Source organism: Micrasema longulum, unplaced genomic scaffold (genome assembly GCF_059751315.1).
Source record: "Micrasema longulum isolate JH-2025_06_02 unplaced genomic scaffold, ASM5975131v1 h1tg000340l, whole genome shotgun sequence".
Classification (NCBI taxonomy): Eukaryota; Metazoa; Arthropoda; class Insecta; order Trichoptera; family Brachycentridae; genus Micrasema; species Micrasema longulum.
The window spans coordinates 1,781,149-1,797,007 of NW_028277543.1; the positions used below are offsets into that span (position 1 = coordinate 1,781,149).

At 29.0% G+C, this 15,859-nt stretch overlaps 1 protein-coding gene across 1 annotated transcript in view; it reads left to right on the top strand.

Moving 5' to 3' along the window:
* The first annotated feature begins 453 nt into the window (after positions 1–453).
* CARPA (Carbonic anhydrase-related protein A) overlaps positions 454–15,859 on the top strand; it is a 142,400-nt gene continuing 126,994 nt past the window's right edge. The window contains exon 1 of the mRNA XM_088225273.1: positions 454–724. The gene's annotated coding sequence lies outside the window, so the exon portion shown is untranslated. The remainder of the gene's footprint in view (positions 725–15,859) is intronic.

Consider the following 15,859-nt stretch of genomic DNA (forward strand, 5'->3'; position numbering starts at 1 on the left):
GAGTTTTAATAGTTTGTAGCTATCCGTAATACCACAATTGATTTTTTTCCCAGATAAACATTTGAAAAAATCTGGAAAATAACTCTAAAAATCAAAAGTATTTTTTTAATATTAAAAAAGATTTAAACATACGAGTAGATTAATATTTCGAAGTATTTAGTTCAAAAATTTACAATGTTTTCAGTAATTTATCAGTCATTATTTTTTCAAAAACATTTGAAGGTCAATCTAGTGACGCCGACGTTCGATTGTTTTTTTACAGTTTTTTTTTATTTGTCGTTCCGTCCTCAGGGACATTAACGACTACTGATTGTTCTAGAACAACATTTTATCCCCTCCATATTACTTAAGTCCAAAACGCGCCCACATTTCATCTACTCTTTTCCCGATGTTCGAGCTTCGCCTTCTAGTAGAACGATCTCGTTCGTCGAAGGAAAACTCTGAATTTCCCTCAGTCTGGCGCCGACCTCAGCGCGGGTAGGACGTCTCCACGCCGGAAAATCGGGTAAAGAGATATTACGAATTTACGAAATTATATCCAGCCTCTTTGTATGTAACAGTGAGTTTTAAACTTTTTAAAATAACTTTGTTTCGATGCAGTTTTAAAAGTGGTTTAAAAAATCGTTCTTAACGTTGTTTTCATTGGCAGTGTGAGATTTTTAAAATGAATATTAGTTAAAGTGAAGATTTGCAAGATTTATCGGTCAGCCTACTCACCCTAAAAGTAAGTTTGAAAAAAGTTTTATGAATCAACTACTTTAATTATAATATATATTGCAACCCCAAAAGTACACTGAGGTATGTCTTATTCGTCAATTTTGTAATAAAACAATAACAAACTGTTTAGAATTAATTAAAGCTCCTACTTTAATGTACGATAATATATTGTTTAGTATTTATTTATTTATTTATTCATTTACAATTACAAAATTAAATATTTTTGAACTTATTAAGGCTTTTCAGGCTATGCCCGTGTCCAGCCACAATAAATAACAATAAAAATACATAGTAAAATTAATTAGATCAAATTACAATGACATAGAATCACAATCTAGAAAAACAGGTAAATGTAATAAATAATAAAATTCCAAAAAATACAATGCAAAAAAGATAATCAAAAATAATTTTTAAAATATAAATTATGAAAATTAAGAATCACACATAATCAAATAAACTAAACAGTGGTATCATTAAAATCAACAAAATAATAGTAAAATATAGTAGTATTAAAAATAATAATAATAATATTGATTGAATTGATGGTTAAAATATGAAAATAACACTACAGCAACGTAAAAACTATAATATTGTTCTCGATTTAAAAAATAAAAAATAAAAATAATAATGAAGTGTGTACCTTTGTAGTTTGTACGTCCCCAGTATTCTCATAAGAAATATAAAAAAAAGTGATTAAACTGCATTCACAACTTAATATGGCTAAATTTCAATTTACGACAGTGTTTTTCAGGGGGAGCGACATAATTGTAAATAAAATAAATCAGTTTAATTCGATTTATGATCAAATTTTATGTGCGCAATCTATATTTGAGAAACTGATGATATTAACTTGTTTTTTTCGTTTTTTTTTTATATTTTTTTTTTTATTATATTGAAAACATATTATACATAATTATATACAATATTCCCAAGGAGTTTTTTAAAAAAAAACTCATTTAGGGACATACAGATAATATTTTTTTTAGAGACGTTTTTAAATTTTAAACTATAATATTATTTAACAAAAGCAGAAAAATTAAAATTATGATATACTACAAATTAAAAAGGGTATGAAAAATACTTGAAAATAACAGAATAAACAGAATACTAGGCATGGAAATAAATTCAAAATAATGTTTACATTATGCAATCTGGGAAAGAAAATTGAAAAAGTTTAAAAATTACATGGATGTATATATACATACTGAACTAGTACAAAATAAAATCATTTTTTTTAATTAACAAAATATGCGCTCACCCAATACAGGTTAATTTTTTTTATCAAAAACGTTGAAAAAATTGAAATTATGTATACAAGCCAAAAAAAGTATATAAAAAGAAAAAAACACAAATAACATTTAAATAGTATTAAAAATTACATATACAAGCAAAAACGGTGAAATATTAAAAGGTATATGTTCAAGATGCGCATTCTCTATAAACTAACATTATTTATTCAAAGTACTTCTGGAAAAAATAATTCTTCAATTCGCACGTCCTGTTTCTATATTTTGAAATAGGTACTTTAAATTTTTGTGGCAATTTATTAAATTCCTTGAAACCTATGTATTGTAAAGATCTAGTACCAAACTTCGTAGACTTCACAGATCCAATATATATATTGTTTTTTGATCGAGTACTGTACCGATGGATGTCTCCAATGAAAGCTGGCTTTATGTTACTGTGCATTGAGTCGAGAGTAGTATTAATGATAGTGTCAGTTATCTCGAAATAGGAAAGCATGCTAAAAGGCATGATTTTTGTTTCAAAATAAATGTCCCTTACATGAGTATCATACGGTAGGTGAAACACATTTCTGATCGCTCTATTTTGAATAATCTGCACCTCGGAAATTTTGCTCTTAGTTGCAAAACCCCAAACACAGCATAGGTATGATAAATGCGAATGGACCATAGAAAAATAGATTGCTCAAAGCAGCGAAACTGGAAGCATTCTCTGAAATCTGTACAGTATTCCAGCTACAGGGACAATATTTCCTTTCACGCGCTCAACATGTTCATTCCAAGTAAGCTGCGAGTCCACTAACAGTCCCAAGTACTTAGTGCTATTTTTTTTCTCCAGACGATCAACACCAATAAAGACATCAATAGATTCATTACTCTTGTTTCCAAATAGAAGGTAGTGAGTCTTTTTTGCATTCAAGCTCAATTTATTTAAACGCAGCCATTCCGCCAGATGTAAAACGTCACTTTCAACCATCTTCTGTAAATCTATTAACAAGAAATATAATTTGTTCACTTTATTGAACGTATCAAGCTGATAGTACGTTATTTGTGTTGTACGGTATTTTGGTTGTGGTTCCTTGGCTAGTGTTGCAGACTCACGGATCAGAGGTCTGAGGTTCGAACGTCACACTATCTCAACTTAAATCTCATTTTCTTAAAGTGAGTTTGATACAACTCGTTGAAAACAGCTCCAAAATTTAAACGATTGTGTAAATCATAAAAACCTAAATATTTATTCTAGACAAAAAGCAGAAAAAAAAATCCGATAAATTATTAAAAATAAAATTATAATTACGTCTTTATATACATTCGATTTTGAAGTTGATCCAATAGTAAAATTGAGTAAAAAAAATAGCAGATATGTTTTTTAATGTAATGTAATCATTATTCTTGTTTTTTAATATGAAAACAGAGACTTTTAATTTAATACAACAAATTGTTTGTTTTAACTTTTAAAACCTTATTCTAAAACTTGACGCTATAAGTGCAAGCTCCAAAGATACGTACTTATAAAATAAGGAATTATACTAACATATTTTTACGCATCTAATACTGCATTGGTATCAACCGAAAAGTATCTTGATATTTTTTGATACAAGAAGGTAAGACGCTTGGTTAACGATTGGTTTACATACGCTTTAGGTCGCTAGTCTTGGGACAATGAAATATTCTATCATTAAATAACTTTATAAATCAATACTTCATGTCAACCATGCTAGAAATCAAATCCTTGACCTTTTGTATGGTAAAATTGAACGCATATATTCATGTAATATATTTTTTAATGAATTATCTTCCTCAGAAATATACAACAAGAAATATATTATAGAAAATAAAAAAATCGAAACCCTAATTTTTTTACAATGCAAAGGACTGAAAACGTATGAAGTTATTAAAACTGAATTGAATAATAATATTTTTATAGTAATGTGTGAAAATATTAAATAAACAACTATTAAAAGAAAAAAAATACGTAAATATATAAAAAGACAATAAAAATGATTCAAACGAGTGAAAGTGGTTTTTTAAAGTGGGTTATGTATTCAATTAACTTTTTGTACGTAATGTTAATTATACATTGGCAGGCTTACTGCCAGATGGCAATTTCTTCTGACCAACCAATAAAGTTAAAGTTTTATTTTATAATTCATGTTGCAAAACTAATTCAATAGAAAATAAACTTAAAAAAAGCTTAGGATATACAAAAAAATAATAATTGTGCTTGCATATAAATTACCTTAAATCAATACTAGTAATGACTCAATGGGGAAAAGGAATAAAGAAGAAATAGGAAAGAAGATGAGATAAAAGAAGTGAAATAAGATGTTTCTTCAAACGTGATTTAAACAAAGATACTATCTTTGATAGTGGATGGGAGATGATTCCACAGTCGAGCCGCATAAACACTTAATGAGTTTAGATTTAACAATATTATAAAATCGATAGTTATAAAAAAACCTTTTTTTTTTTTAATTCGTAAAATCGAATTAGGAATTGTTTAATTAATTAATACACCAATTATTAAATGTCGTTCGTTTAAAAATTGTATGTATGCTTCATTGATTTCTGATATTTAAATTACATACATTAAAAAATACGAATGCATTAATTTTTACGCAATTGATATAAAACGTACATATTATTACTTAAAATTTATATTTAAATCGATAAATAGTAACCAAAAGATCTTATTTAAAATTATGTGGATGAAATTTTTTTTCGAAAGATACCAAATTACTGATTAAGACATATCATACCATGTCACTCTATCATTGAGAGATTTTCATAGAGGCGGGCCAATTATTCCTACTTTTGAAATGTTTATTTTCGTGTTTTTGTTGTATTAAGTCATGCCATGTCTTTCTCGGTCTCTCTCGTTAGTTGCATCCATCAAAGTTCGCATAGTTAACATTTCTAGCCGTTATTTAGCTGCCCATTAACTCATGTCAAAACCAACGCACAACTCGGTCCTGGATTCTGATTAAGACAAACTATAGAATTATTACAAAAATCGTCACCCTAATTCGTAAAAGTCCTCAAAAGTAAGGTTTCCTAGAAAGGACTTCAAATATTCTATATATCATTAAGAGTTTAATTTGTATATTTGTACAATGTTTCATAATTTAAAAAAAATATCGAACAAAAACTCCGCTGTGAAGTAAAACTGTTTTTACTCTCCCCTGAAGAACTTGTATGTGTAAGTTTGGGACTGAAGAGAGTTTTGCAAGTTAGGCCGACGAAATATTAAATTTTTTATCATGTGTTTTGTACAAATGTTTCCCTCGTTGATAACCAAATGGTTTATTTGATAATTATGTTATTAAAACGAGAAAAAATAAGGGCGTATAAAAATATTGATAAAGTACAAAATTTATTTAACATTTTTTGTTAATGGCACAAACGACCCCGTAGGAAAAAATACAGAAATTAAGTTTTTCTAACCAAAGACCAATTAAATTCTCATTTTTACAAATTATAAATTTTACAAATTTATCAATTTTTTCACGATTCTCACAATTTTCCGACGGTATTAAAAACCTTTTTTAAGATTTCATGCACTAAATAATGGACATTGCGTGGCATTGGTACATTTATTAATGTAAAAGAAACTTTGTCTGCCTTGTGGCGTAGTGTTGAGTGCGTTTGCCTACCATGCAAGAGGTCATGGGTTCGATTCCCGACATGATTGACATGAAATAGTGATTAAAAAACGTAAATTTACAGTAGAATATTTCATAGTCCCTGGACTGGTACCCGAACTGTAAGACTGATAATCTTTCCTTCACAAAAATGATCAATATACGCTGCGATTGGTGAACCAATGCAGTGCAGAAAGGGAATGATAAAGATGATAAATAACTAAATATGAATTATACAAATTTAGTAACACAAAAAACATGATTATTGAAATCGTAGAAAATAAATATAAAAAAATAATAAAAGAAAAAATATCAAAATTTCAAGATGCCTAAATGTATGGAAGAAAAGCAGATTAGTAAATTTTCTCAAGAATTAAGATTTAAAATTTAATTCACTTAAGTTTTTACTGAAACTGATTCACTAGGAATTCGAGTTTGTAAAAGAAAAACTGTATTTCCCATGTGTGAGAAAGCACGAATAGTTTTTCGTTAAAACCTTTTTTGTCAAGAAAATACTTCAAAATAAAATGTTTTGACAGTCGTTACAATCTACCAAGTTCCACCATAAACGGAAGAAATGCAAAACCATAAATATCCCATAGGACCTCTTATCAATTTTCACCCTTTTCCATACTTAATGTTTATAATATAGTCACTTTACTAGACACAACCCCTTAGAACCCAGTATTAAAAAAAAAAAAAATATTCTTTTTTTATTTATTTTAATTATTTGATTTTTTTAAATTACTTTATTTATTTTATTTGTTTTATTTATTTTGTTTATATGTTTTACATTTTTTTTCATTAAGGGGTGTCCCGTGCCGATGGAGACATTTTATATAATTTTGAAACAGACCTTATTAAACATAATTAAGTCATAATCTAAAATGTATATTAAATTAAATAAAAATACATTTAACTCACAAATAAAATCATCGCTCTCCCTATTTGGCCTGATCCACTTAACAATCCGTGCGCATCCTACCTCCATTATCCATTCCTGATGGCGATTTTATAGTAACAGTATTCACTAATTGTCCTTATGGACATTGGAAATTGGTTCTAAACTTTAATGGAGAAGCAGACAGAAAGTTGTTTAAAGAAGTAAATAATGAAAAACTGAATGAAGTTAGTGAAATTAAATATTTTTAAAATTATTATTAAGGATAATGTTATCAAAATACTAAAACGGTAGCGAGAAAAATTGCAAAAAAATCAATTTCGGGAAGAATTAGAAGATTTTTTGATTAGGATTCATGCAAAATGATTTATAACAATTAATTAACCAATCATTCACTACTTAAGCAGCATATTGTTTTTATCTAACCAAGAAAATAAAAAAAACTAACTAATCATTTTGAAAAAAAAACCGAAACATAAGTGTAAATTTTATGTTAAATGAATTAAAAGTACCACCATATGAGCAAAGAATATTGTATTAATTTCAAAAAAAATATATTTTATGTAAGTCTTATGTTTATTTGTGCAAGCTTTATCTGTCCACTAAATTAAGAAATAACAACAGATGAAATTTAGAAATAAATATGCGTATTGTAATTTTTTTTAACATGTACAAATTTGATCAATTTTCCATATGATCTCTTTGTTATTTGGTTGGTTGGAAGATATTGCCTGTAAGATATTGTTGGTCAAGAAGTTTTAAATAAATAAATAAAATCCTAGAAGATTTTCAACTTTGTAGTTGCAAGATATGTTGAGATATTTATTTTTACGCGCTCTTTAGGTAATTATCTAATAACATAATTATTTAAATTATTTAAACAAATCACACATAATATAAAAGTATACTTACATCTATAAAAAAGAAAGTAAATAAATATTGTTTTATAGCACAACCCTCAAAGTGTTAGCCATTTTTGTCAACCAAAAGAGAAGATTCTTCTTTCTTGCTTGTGTTTTCCGGTAAATTTAACCCCAGGCGCCAAGAGTTCCATAAAAAGGACTAAAAAGGCTCACTTGGAGGGCGCACGGGTCATTTAAAGCGCTGCCTCGTTTTATGACGGAGGGATGTCGTTGCTTACTCAGTCAAATATCAGGGGGACATTAGAAACTTTGTCGACGCATGGGTCGGGGTCTGGAAGGTACTCACAGGAGCCCGAGGGTTAACAACCCTTGAAATACACACCTGATTAAGTCATTTTAGTCGTTGTTAATTGGTGTCAAGTGAATTTATAACTTCGAAAGGAATCAAAATAACAATTAACACTTCATCTTTATCACCAAACACATATCCTCACTGCATTGGTTAAACCACATGCAGCGTATCATAATCTCCTGATATATAAATGTAAAATGACTAGTCTTACGCTTCAGGGGCCAGTTCAGTGACAGTAGAAAATTGCACTATTCATTTAGTTCATAGTTAAAAATATTTTTTTTTAAATTAACTAAATCGACAATTCATGAAATAATTTTATAATGTTAAATTTATTCAAACGAAATTAATAATTTTAGGTATGAAAATATTTATTTATTTATTTTACGTTATACTTTCCTTTTTTATTTTCTAAATGTACATCTTACGTGGCATAACCCGTGTCAAGGCATTCAATTACATTATTTACGTACATTTTTAAAATTTATAAATCATGTATTACAAAGTATTTTAAAAAGTATAAATTACAATAACGTATGGATTGCGCTCCCAGAAGTTACCACAACTCAATTCGGGACTTATAAAATACTAATATATTTTTTAAAAAGCACATATTCAGAACAAGAAAGAAGCAAAGCATGTTAAACATCTTTATAATTAAATTTACCACAAAAGTGTGTAAGCCAAAAACACATGCACTGATTAGGACAAACATGCACTGATTAAATTATGAAAATATTCCATGTTGTTTGAGAAATAGTTTAAAGAAAATAGAGGGAATGAAGGGAGGGGGTTAGCTTACGGAGGGTGGCCTCCGTAGTGTAGTGGTCAAGACGCTTGACTCACGTATGGAAGGTTCCGGGTTCGATACCCAATGAGTACACAAAAAAATTACAATGTGATTTTTCTCAAGCCTGGGTGTTTTGTAATGCAATTCACCACTATAATTGGGCCTCTTGGCCTGTTGTGGTGCCAAAATAAAAATAAAAATAAATCAAATCAAATCAAAATTTAAAATTAAATTTAAAACAAAATTAAAAATCAAATCAAAACAAAAAGGACACCAAACACATGGTTTTATTTATTCACAGAATGATATAATGAACGTGAATTATTCACTAAGATTATTGATACTTTAAATAATAAAATTACATTAACTTATAAGTCACTAAGATTATCGGTAAGTGGGAACGAAACAATTACAAAACTAAATAGGTCGTTTTAACTTAAAATAAGTAAATACGTCATTTGTATCGGAATAAAATCGACTCAATCGGTTTTCGGCCACTAAATGTCTGTCTGCGTTGCGTCCTTCACACAGCAATGTAAACACAACACTGATTGCGTAGCTTCAGTATAGACACGGAATCAAAGTTCCCTGAGTAATAAAGATACCGATGTAACGGTTTTGTCCTATTCCCACCCGAATATTTCGTTTTTTTAAATGCAGAAAGATGGATAGTGTTCATTGAAGTCGTTTTATGATCTTAACTCATTTCAAGATTTTTTTTAGTTAAGTTGCTTTCGTCCTAAAGGTGCGATATAAAACTTTTTTGAATAAATAAATAAACATGATGTTTACTAATAAAGTAATGGTAATTAATGTATAAATAATTATTTTATTTATAAATATATCACTTATAGAATTAATTCGTAATCACCCACGCTTCAATTTTGTTCTCAACTGAATTTCAGGATCCCACACGTATTCAGATAATTAAGACAGAAACGTCCTGAAAGTAGCTGAGCTGTGGGACTGAAAACCTGAAACATTCAAATACTGATATAATACAGTATGAACATAGTTTGCCATTAAAGGCACCGTGTTTTAGTTCTACAAACCTTCATACACATTTCTCCCTGCATACTGCATAGAGGGTTGTATGTGGCGCTACCACAACAGTTGTGAAATTAAACAGTATTTTTTTTAGCAAATTATTGGTTAGAGCTTTCGAGTCGAGTTAATTAAAATTGAAATTGATGAACGAGTTTTATTTAAAATTTAGTCATGATATTTGTAAATGATGAACATTTTTATGTTTAGTGTATAAATGGCTTGATGTGCCATCATCACTGGAACAAGTGGCATTTAATGTCCCGATTGTGTCGTATTGTAAACTCAAGGCAGGATCTGTAATTTTTTGGTAGTCTTTCTAGATTTAAACAATCACTATAATTGACCAAATTTCGTCTCGTTGCAGTTATGTTTTTATTATGACGAAATTTTATAATATTTAGTTTTTTTTATTTAATCATTTATTTATTTTATTGAGTAAACAAATAGTATTTATGAATTTAGTTAACGGACTTATGCAGTTCATTTTAACGATGGTAAACACAATTTCTTATAATAAATACAGACACTAATAAAATAAAATACAACTAAATTAAATTAAAGCTTGGACAAAAAAAATAGAAATTTCTTCCTCAGGACAAAATTCGGTCCATCTTAGTGAATTTTTAAATATATAAAGACTTACACCAAAAAGTCCAGATCTTGTCTCGAGTTTACAATACGACCCAATCGGGACATTGGTGCATGCAAATTATAGTTTGTGCTGTGTTGATTGAGGAGCAGCACATTTTTATTTCGCAACCGGTGGATCGGAACATTGAATGCCACTTGTTCTAGTAACGATGGTTTGTCAATGAAGCCATGTACCCAAATATTGAAAAATTCTTTGTGTATTATTGTAGGATACTCTAGGTAATGTAAAAGAAACAAAATGAAAAAAATATGTATAAAATAATAAAGTAAAATATCTGTTTCTCTCAAAATTTCTATGATTTTTGACCAAAATTTACATTATCACAAAAAAATATTAGTCTCGGTAAATCTTTTGTTATATTGGACGCATATTCTTGGAGTTGTAGATTGTTTCAAATAGTTTGTTGACGCATTTTCTGTACCTAAAAAAAAAATGATTAGCCCTGTTGATCGCGAACCCAGCGAGTGCGGATTCGTTATAACGCGATATTTTTTGCAATGTAGTGACGATCTAATTTTTTTTATTCTCAGATGTGGAAGTCAGAGGTATGTAAGCTCTTGACGCCACTGCGACCCGTAAAGATCTTTTGTGACTAAAAGAAAATAAAAATAATCGCAACCAAAAATGGTGGTAAAATTGCAGTTGTAGGTAGGAATTTTAAATTGACCAAGTCTACAGTGCGATCAATTGAAAAACAAAGATAGAAGAAATTGTTTTAAAAGCAAGCAATGATTGTTTTGATCAGCTCAAATGACGATCAAACTAGCTTTGTCTTAAAATGATTAGCCATTCGGCTAGTGCAGACTAGAATCTGATGAAACATGTCTGAAAGAGTTTCGCGAAAAATTCCCCGTTTAACGCGAAATTTCGCTTATCGCGGCCATGTCCAGAACGCATCCCCCGCCATCAACGGATCAATTACCTGTATTTGTACGTTTGTTTATTTATTACATAAACGCTCAGAGAGCTTTTACGTGACAGGTTCAAAATTAAAATCCAAGTGTTTCATGGTGTAATCAGACAATACATAGGTCTAATAAACATGTTGAATTTTTTATTTTTTTTAGAATTTCGAAGAATCGAATTAAATTTTGTTTTATGTAAATATTATTAGTTTAAAAATACTGCACAAAAGTAGGTAGGCGCGCAAATTAAAAAAAAAAAAAAATGTTTTAGTCAAACAATGAAGTTAACATTAAGTACATTTTCCCGGTTTCGCCGTTACGATTTATTTCAGCGCCCTTGAAGTGATTTTACAAAAAATGACGCTGTAGAAATTATCCAAAATAAGTACATTTAAGAAGTGTAGGTTGGCAAAACACAAAAAGTCATAATAATTTTAACAGCATTCGAATAATGTTATTTTGATTTTATCGCGGTAATAATTTTTAATCTAAGAACTGACAATGAAAACGAAACATATTAATGTCTCCATATTCGTTTCCAAGCTGGTGTAGTCTGGCAATTAAATTTTTTTTTAAATAATTATATTTTCCAGACGCTACAACAACAAAGTACAATCTTGTAAATTTATATGGTACTTTGATTAAGTCTAGTTAATTAAATGCAGAACACAAAGAAGGCCAAGATACAAAATTAATTTATAAAGTTATTTTTATAAATATACATTCAGCAATGATCGAGTTATATTTTAAATATAAGAATAAAAGACTGACCAGCAAAGTTTCTGAATAATTATAAAACTTTTTAAATTTTAAGACATTTTCAAATGTGTGCGTGCTCGTAAATTACACAAAAAAATTTCCAGATAAAATAAAAACAAAAAAGTCAACAGTACACATAATAGACAAACTCATACTCGTAAGAGGTTGTGTTTGTGAGGAATTTATGAGAGAGTAAAAATTTGGGTGTGTGTAAGCGTGTGCATCATTTAAAAGGTAGTGGGATCGTAATGCAGTCGGATAGAATGAGTAGTATTTTTTTTTTAAATATAAAAAGGCATGTTAAATATTTCAAAAGATGATTTAAAAAAAAAAAAGAACAAGAACGATAGAAGAAAGAGTGTTGTGGATAATTAGTAATAACGACTGGCAGATAGAATAAATATTAATATCATACCACGTGAAAGGTAACATTTAAATTAATTTTGGAGAGTAGGTTTAAAGAGTCTTTTAAAGTATTTAACAATTTATTTATAGATCAGCAAAAAACAAAATATGACCTTAATTCTCAAATGACCCGTCTTTGTCGTATTGTTAACTCAAAACAAGATCTGGACTTTTTTGGTTTAAGTTTATAGCGATTTAAACAGGCACCACATAAATAGTTTAGATCTTGTCTTGATAATGTTATGTCCTTATGTTTGTCAATGCTTCCTTTTAATTATTAAAAATGTGTTAAACTTTATTTTATTGTAATACTTAAACCCTTTAAATTGTAAAAATTGACAATGTCCGTTAATAAATAAATAAATAGCATAATTCAGATAAACTGCTTTTATTTTCAGAGTTAAATGATCAAATATAACCAAAACGTCAAAAAAGACATGTCGTTTGCTTAAAAAATAATATTTTCCAACTTTGAAATAAATGGATTACTTGATAATCATCCATGGGGGTTAAATCCAATTTTCTAAAGAAGGATTAGGAAATACTTAAATTACTCGTAAATCAAAAATGAGTTTTATAAATAAATTTATTTATTGCCTGAATGAATTTTTTTTGATTATTCATTAAATATTAAAACGCAAAAAAAAGTTTAACGTTCAAAGCGTCAAAAATTTTCAGGACACTTAGAGAAATTCCTGAAATTTCTGAAAGTCTTCTTCCCCCTAATAAGGCAATAGGCGTAGTTTATTCAGTCGAAAGTAATGTTTTCCCCCAATTCCAGGGAATGTCCATTCTCCTCCAGACATTAGGGAAACAACAAGCTAACAATACGAGAAAACAGTTTAATTGTCGGTACAGTTACTAGGGGTTGGAATTCAAGGGATGTTTTGGACTGGCATTCAAAACTATGTATGTATATTTAAGTCAATAAATGTCAAGAAAATTAATATACGTGTTAGCGCTGTCAAAAGTATTGTTAAAAATCAATATTCGTGAATTTTATAACGATTTATTTTAATTTAAATATTTTAAAAATCATCAGTGAATTGAAAATCAATGAAATAATATTTTAAAAACTCTTACACTTTCCCCATAACACTTTGAAAATAGTTTTTTCAGATAGTTTTTTATTTATTTAATAGCTATTATTAGTGGGATTTGGTCATGCAATGTCTATCTCTTAGGTGTGTGGTGATTTTACTTTGTGAGAAATGAAAAATAAGAGAACAGATGCAGCAAACGCCGGTGACAACTGCCATTAAACGGGTGCAATACAGTTGGCTGGGACATATACTGCGGATGCCTCCTAAAAGCTTTAGCCACGCTTGCACGCTTACAAACCACCGAATTCTCGGCGTCCTGGACGCCAGTGCTGACTGTTTGTCGGTAGTTTATGTCAGAACTTCGGGATGTGAACCTGACTTAGGAGTATGGACAGGAGCTGCTAGAAATGCATGGAGGCTCTTTGTGGACATCGGACATGGAATGACGATGTCATTTGTAGTCTTTCTCGATTTCTACGTCCATCAATATTCGCATTATAAATCCTTTAAGCCGTTCTTTTGCGGTCCATTTGCTCTACATGGCCAAACCAACTCAGCACTCCTTTCTTGATTTTGTCGAAAATGCTAGTCTCAGCCTTACTACAGCCATTTCGACAGCCGTAATTCATGTCAAAAGTCATGCATTATGTATTGTTACACTATCGACTGAATTAATTAGATGTTCCGCATTGATTTGGACAAGATTTACGATGCGAATGTTGATGAATGCAAAAAAAGAGCGAGACTAAGAAAAACATGAAACAAAAAGTTAGAAATGGACAATACGTATATGTCAAAAGTAATCGACGCGCGAGCATGAGAAGATACAAGAATCTACATTCGAGGAAGCGAGGTCTGCATGCGAAGACAGAGTGATTTGGCGTTCTATTCTCTCTGCCTACTCCTACGGGGAAACAGCGTGATTGTTTGTTTGTTTATTTTTTTATCCGCCGTTGTAAAATATTGAATTATTAATTTTTTCAATTCTTCCTGTGTGTATGTATTAAAAGGAAACGTGTTCGATATTGTTGAATGGACGGAGTTAGCCCGATAATAAATAAATAAAAAACGGTTTTTTTTATAATTGCTTTAATTTTATCATAAAGATACTAGTCTTAAAGTAATTGCGAAAGTGATAAAACTGATCACAAGTTATTCCAAATTTTTATAAATGTATGAAAATAAGCCAATCGTAAAATAATTAAATTTTAATTTGAAAAAAAACTTTATTATTTATGTTAATGTAAAATGTTAATCAAGGCTGTAGTTGGATAAAACGCACGAAAAATAAAGCAATCATACGATTTATCTATTTTTAAACTAATGGTTTTAAAAATCGCGCAATAATAAAAAAAAACAAAAAAACATAAATTAGATAAAAACAATAATCTTTAAAGGTAAATATACCGAAAAGTTTTTATACAAATAAAATAAATTTAAGAATATTTTGAGTTTGTCCAAATGTTTGTAGACAAGGACTGGATTATACTCTCTGGATAGCTGATTATATTAACATATTACAACAGAGGTGAAGAACATTTAAGAGAAGATAATATAGAAGTCCAGGCATCTACAAGGCTTATGACCTGTCAATGGCTGGTTTAAGTGGCCACCTTACACACTGTGTAACATTCACCATTCTGCCTATATTTGAACATCTATATTCCTTCAATTCTTTCATATGTTGATGTTTGTGAAGTTAAAGAGCTGAAACCTTTATTTATGCGGGTGAGATTCATCCAATTGAATTTTTTCACCTACATACTAGGCAACGCCTGAAAATATTATTTTATCAATTTCTATACTTCTTCATGGACCAGGTAATTTATCAACAATATTTTTTGGACCAGGTAATTTATCAACAACATTCTGCCTATATTTGAACATCTATATCTATCTATATCTATCGAATATCTAAATCTATATACCTTCTCTTAAATGTTTTTCATCTCTGTTGTTAAGTATTAATATAAACTGCTCCCCAGGGAGTTGAATCCAGTCCTTGTCTACAAAAATTTGGGCAAACTCAAAATATTGTTCATAACAATTAAATATTATTTTAAAAATATTTTTGTACAAACTCTTTCTATGAAATAAATTTGTTTTTAAGTTTATTTTTGTACAAATTGGCTACGTCTGTTAGTCTAAGTGATAAATAAATTCATAAATAAAATATCAAATCAAAATATTATTAATTAGTTATTATGAAGAAATAAATAGAGAGAATTTTATTTTTCTTTTATTAGGTAAACAAACAGTATGTACACATATACTGCCAATTTCTTTGTATATTAGTGTAAGAAACCCATGCACACACCAAAAACATTGTTTACACTTAGTACAATAATTTAAATTATGTTCAATTTAATAAATGTAAAAGAAACAAAATGAAAAAATATGCATATAATAATAATAAAGTTAAAATTTACTATTAAGTAAATTTACATACATTGTAACAAAAAATATCAGCCTTGGTAAATATATATTGGTTGCATATTCTAGGTATTGTAGATTGTTTAAAATATATTTTAACGTAGATT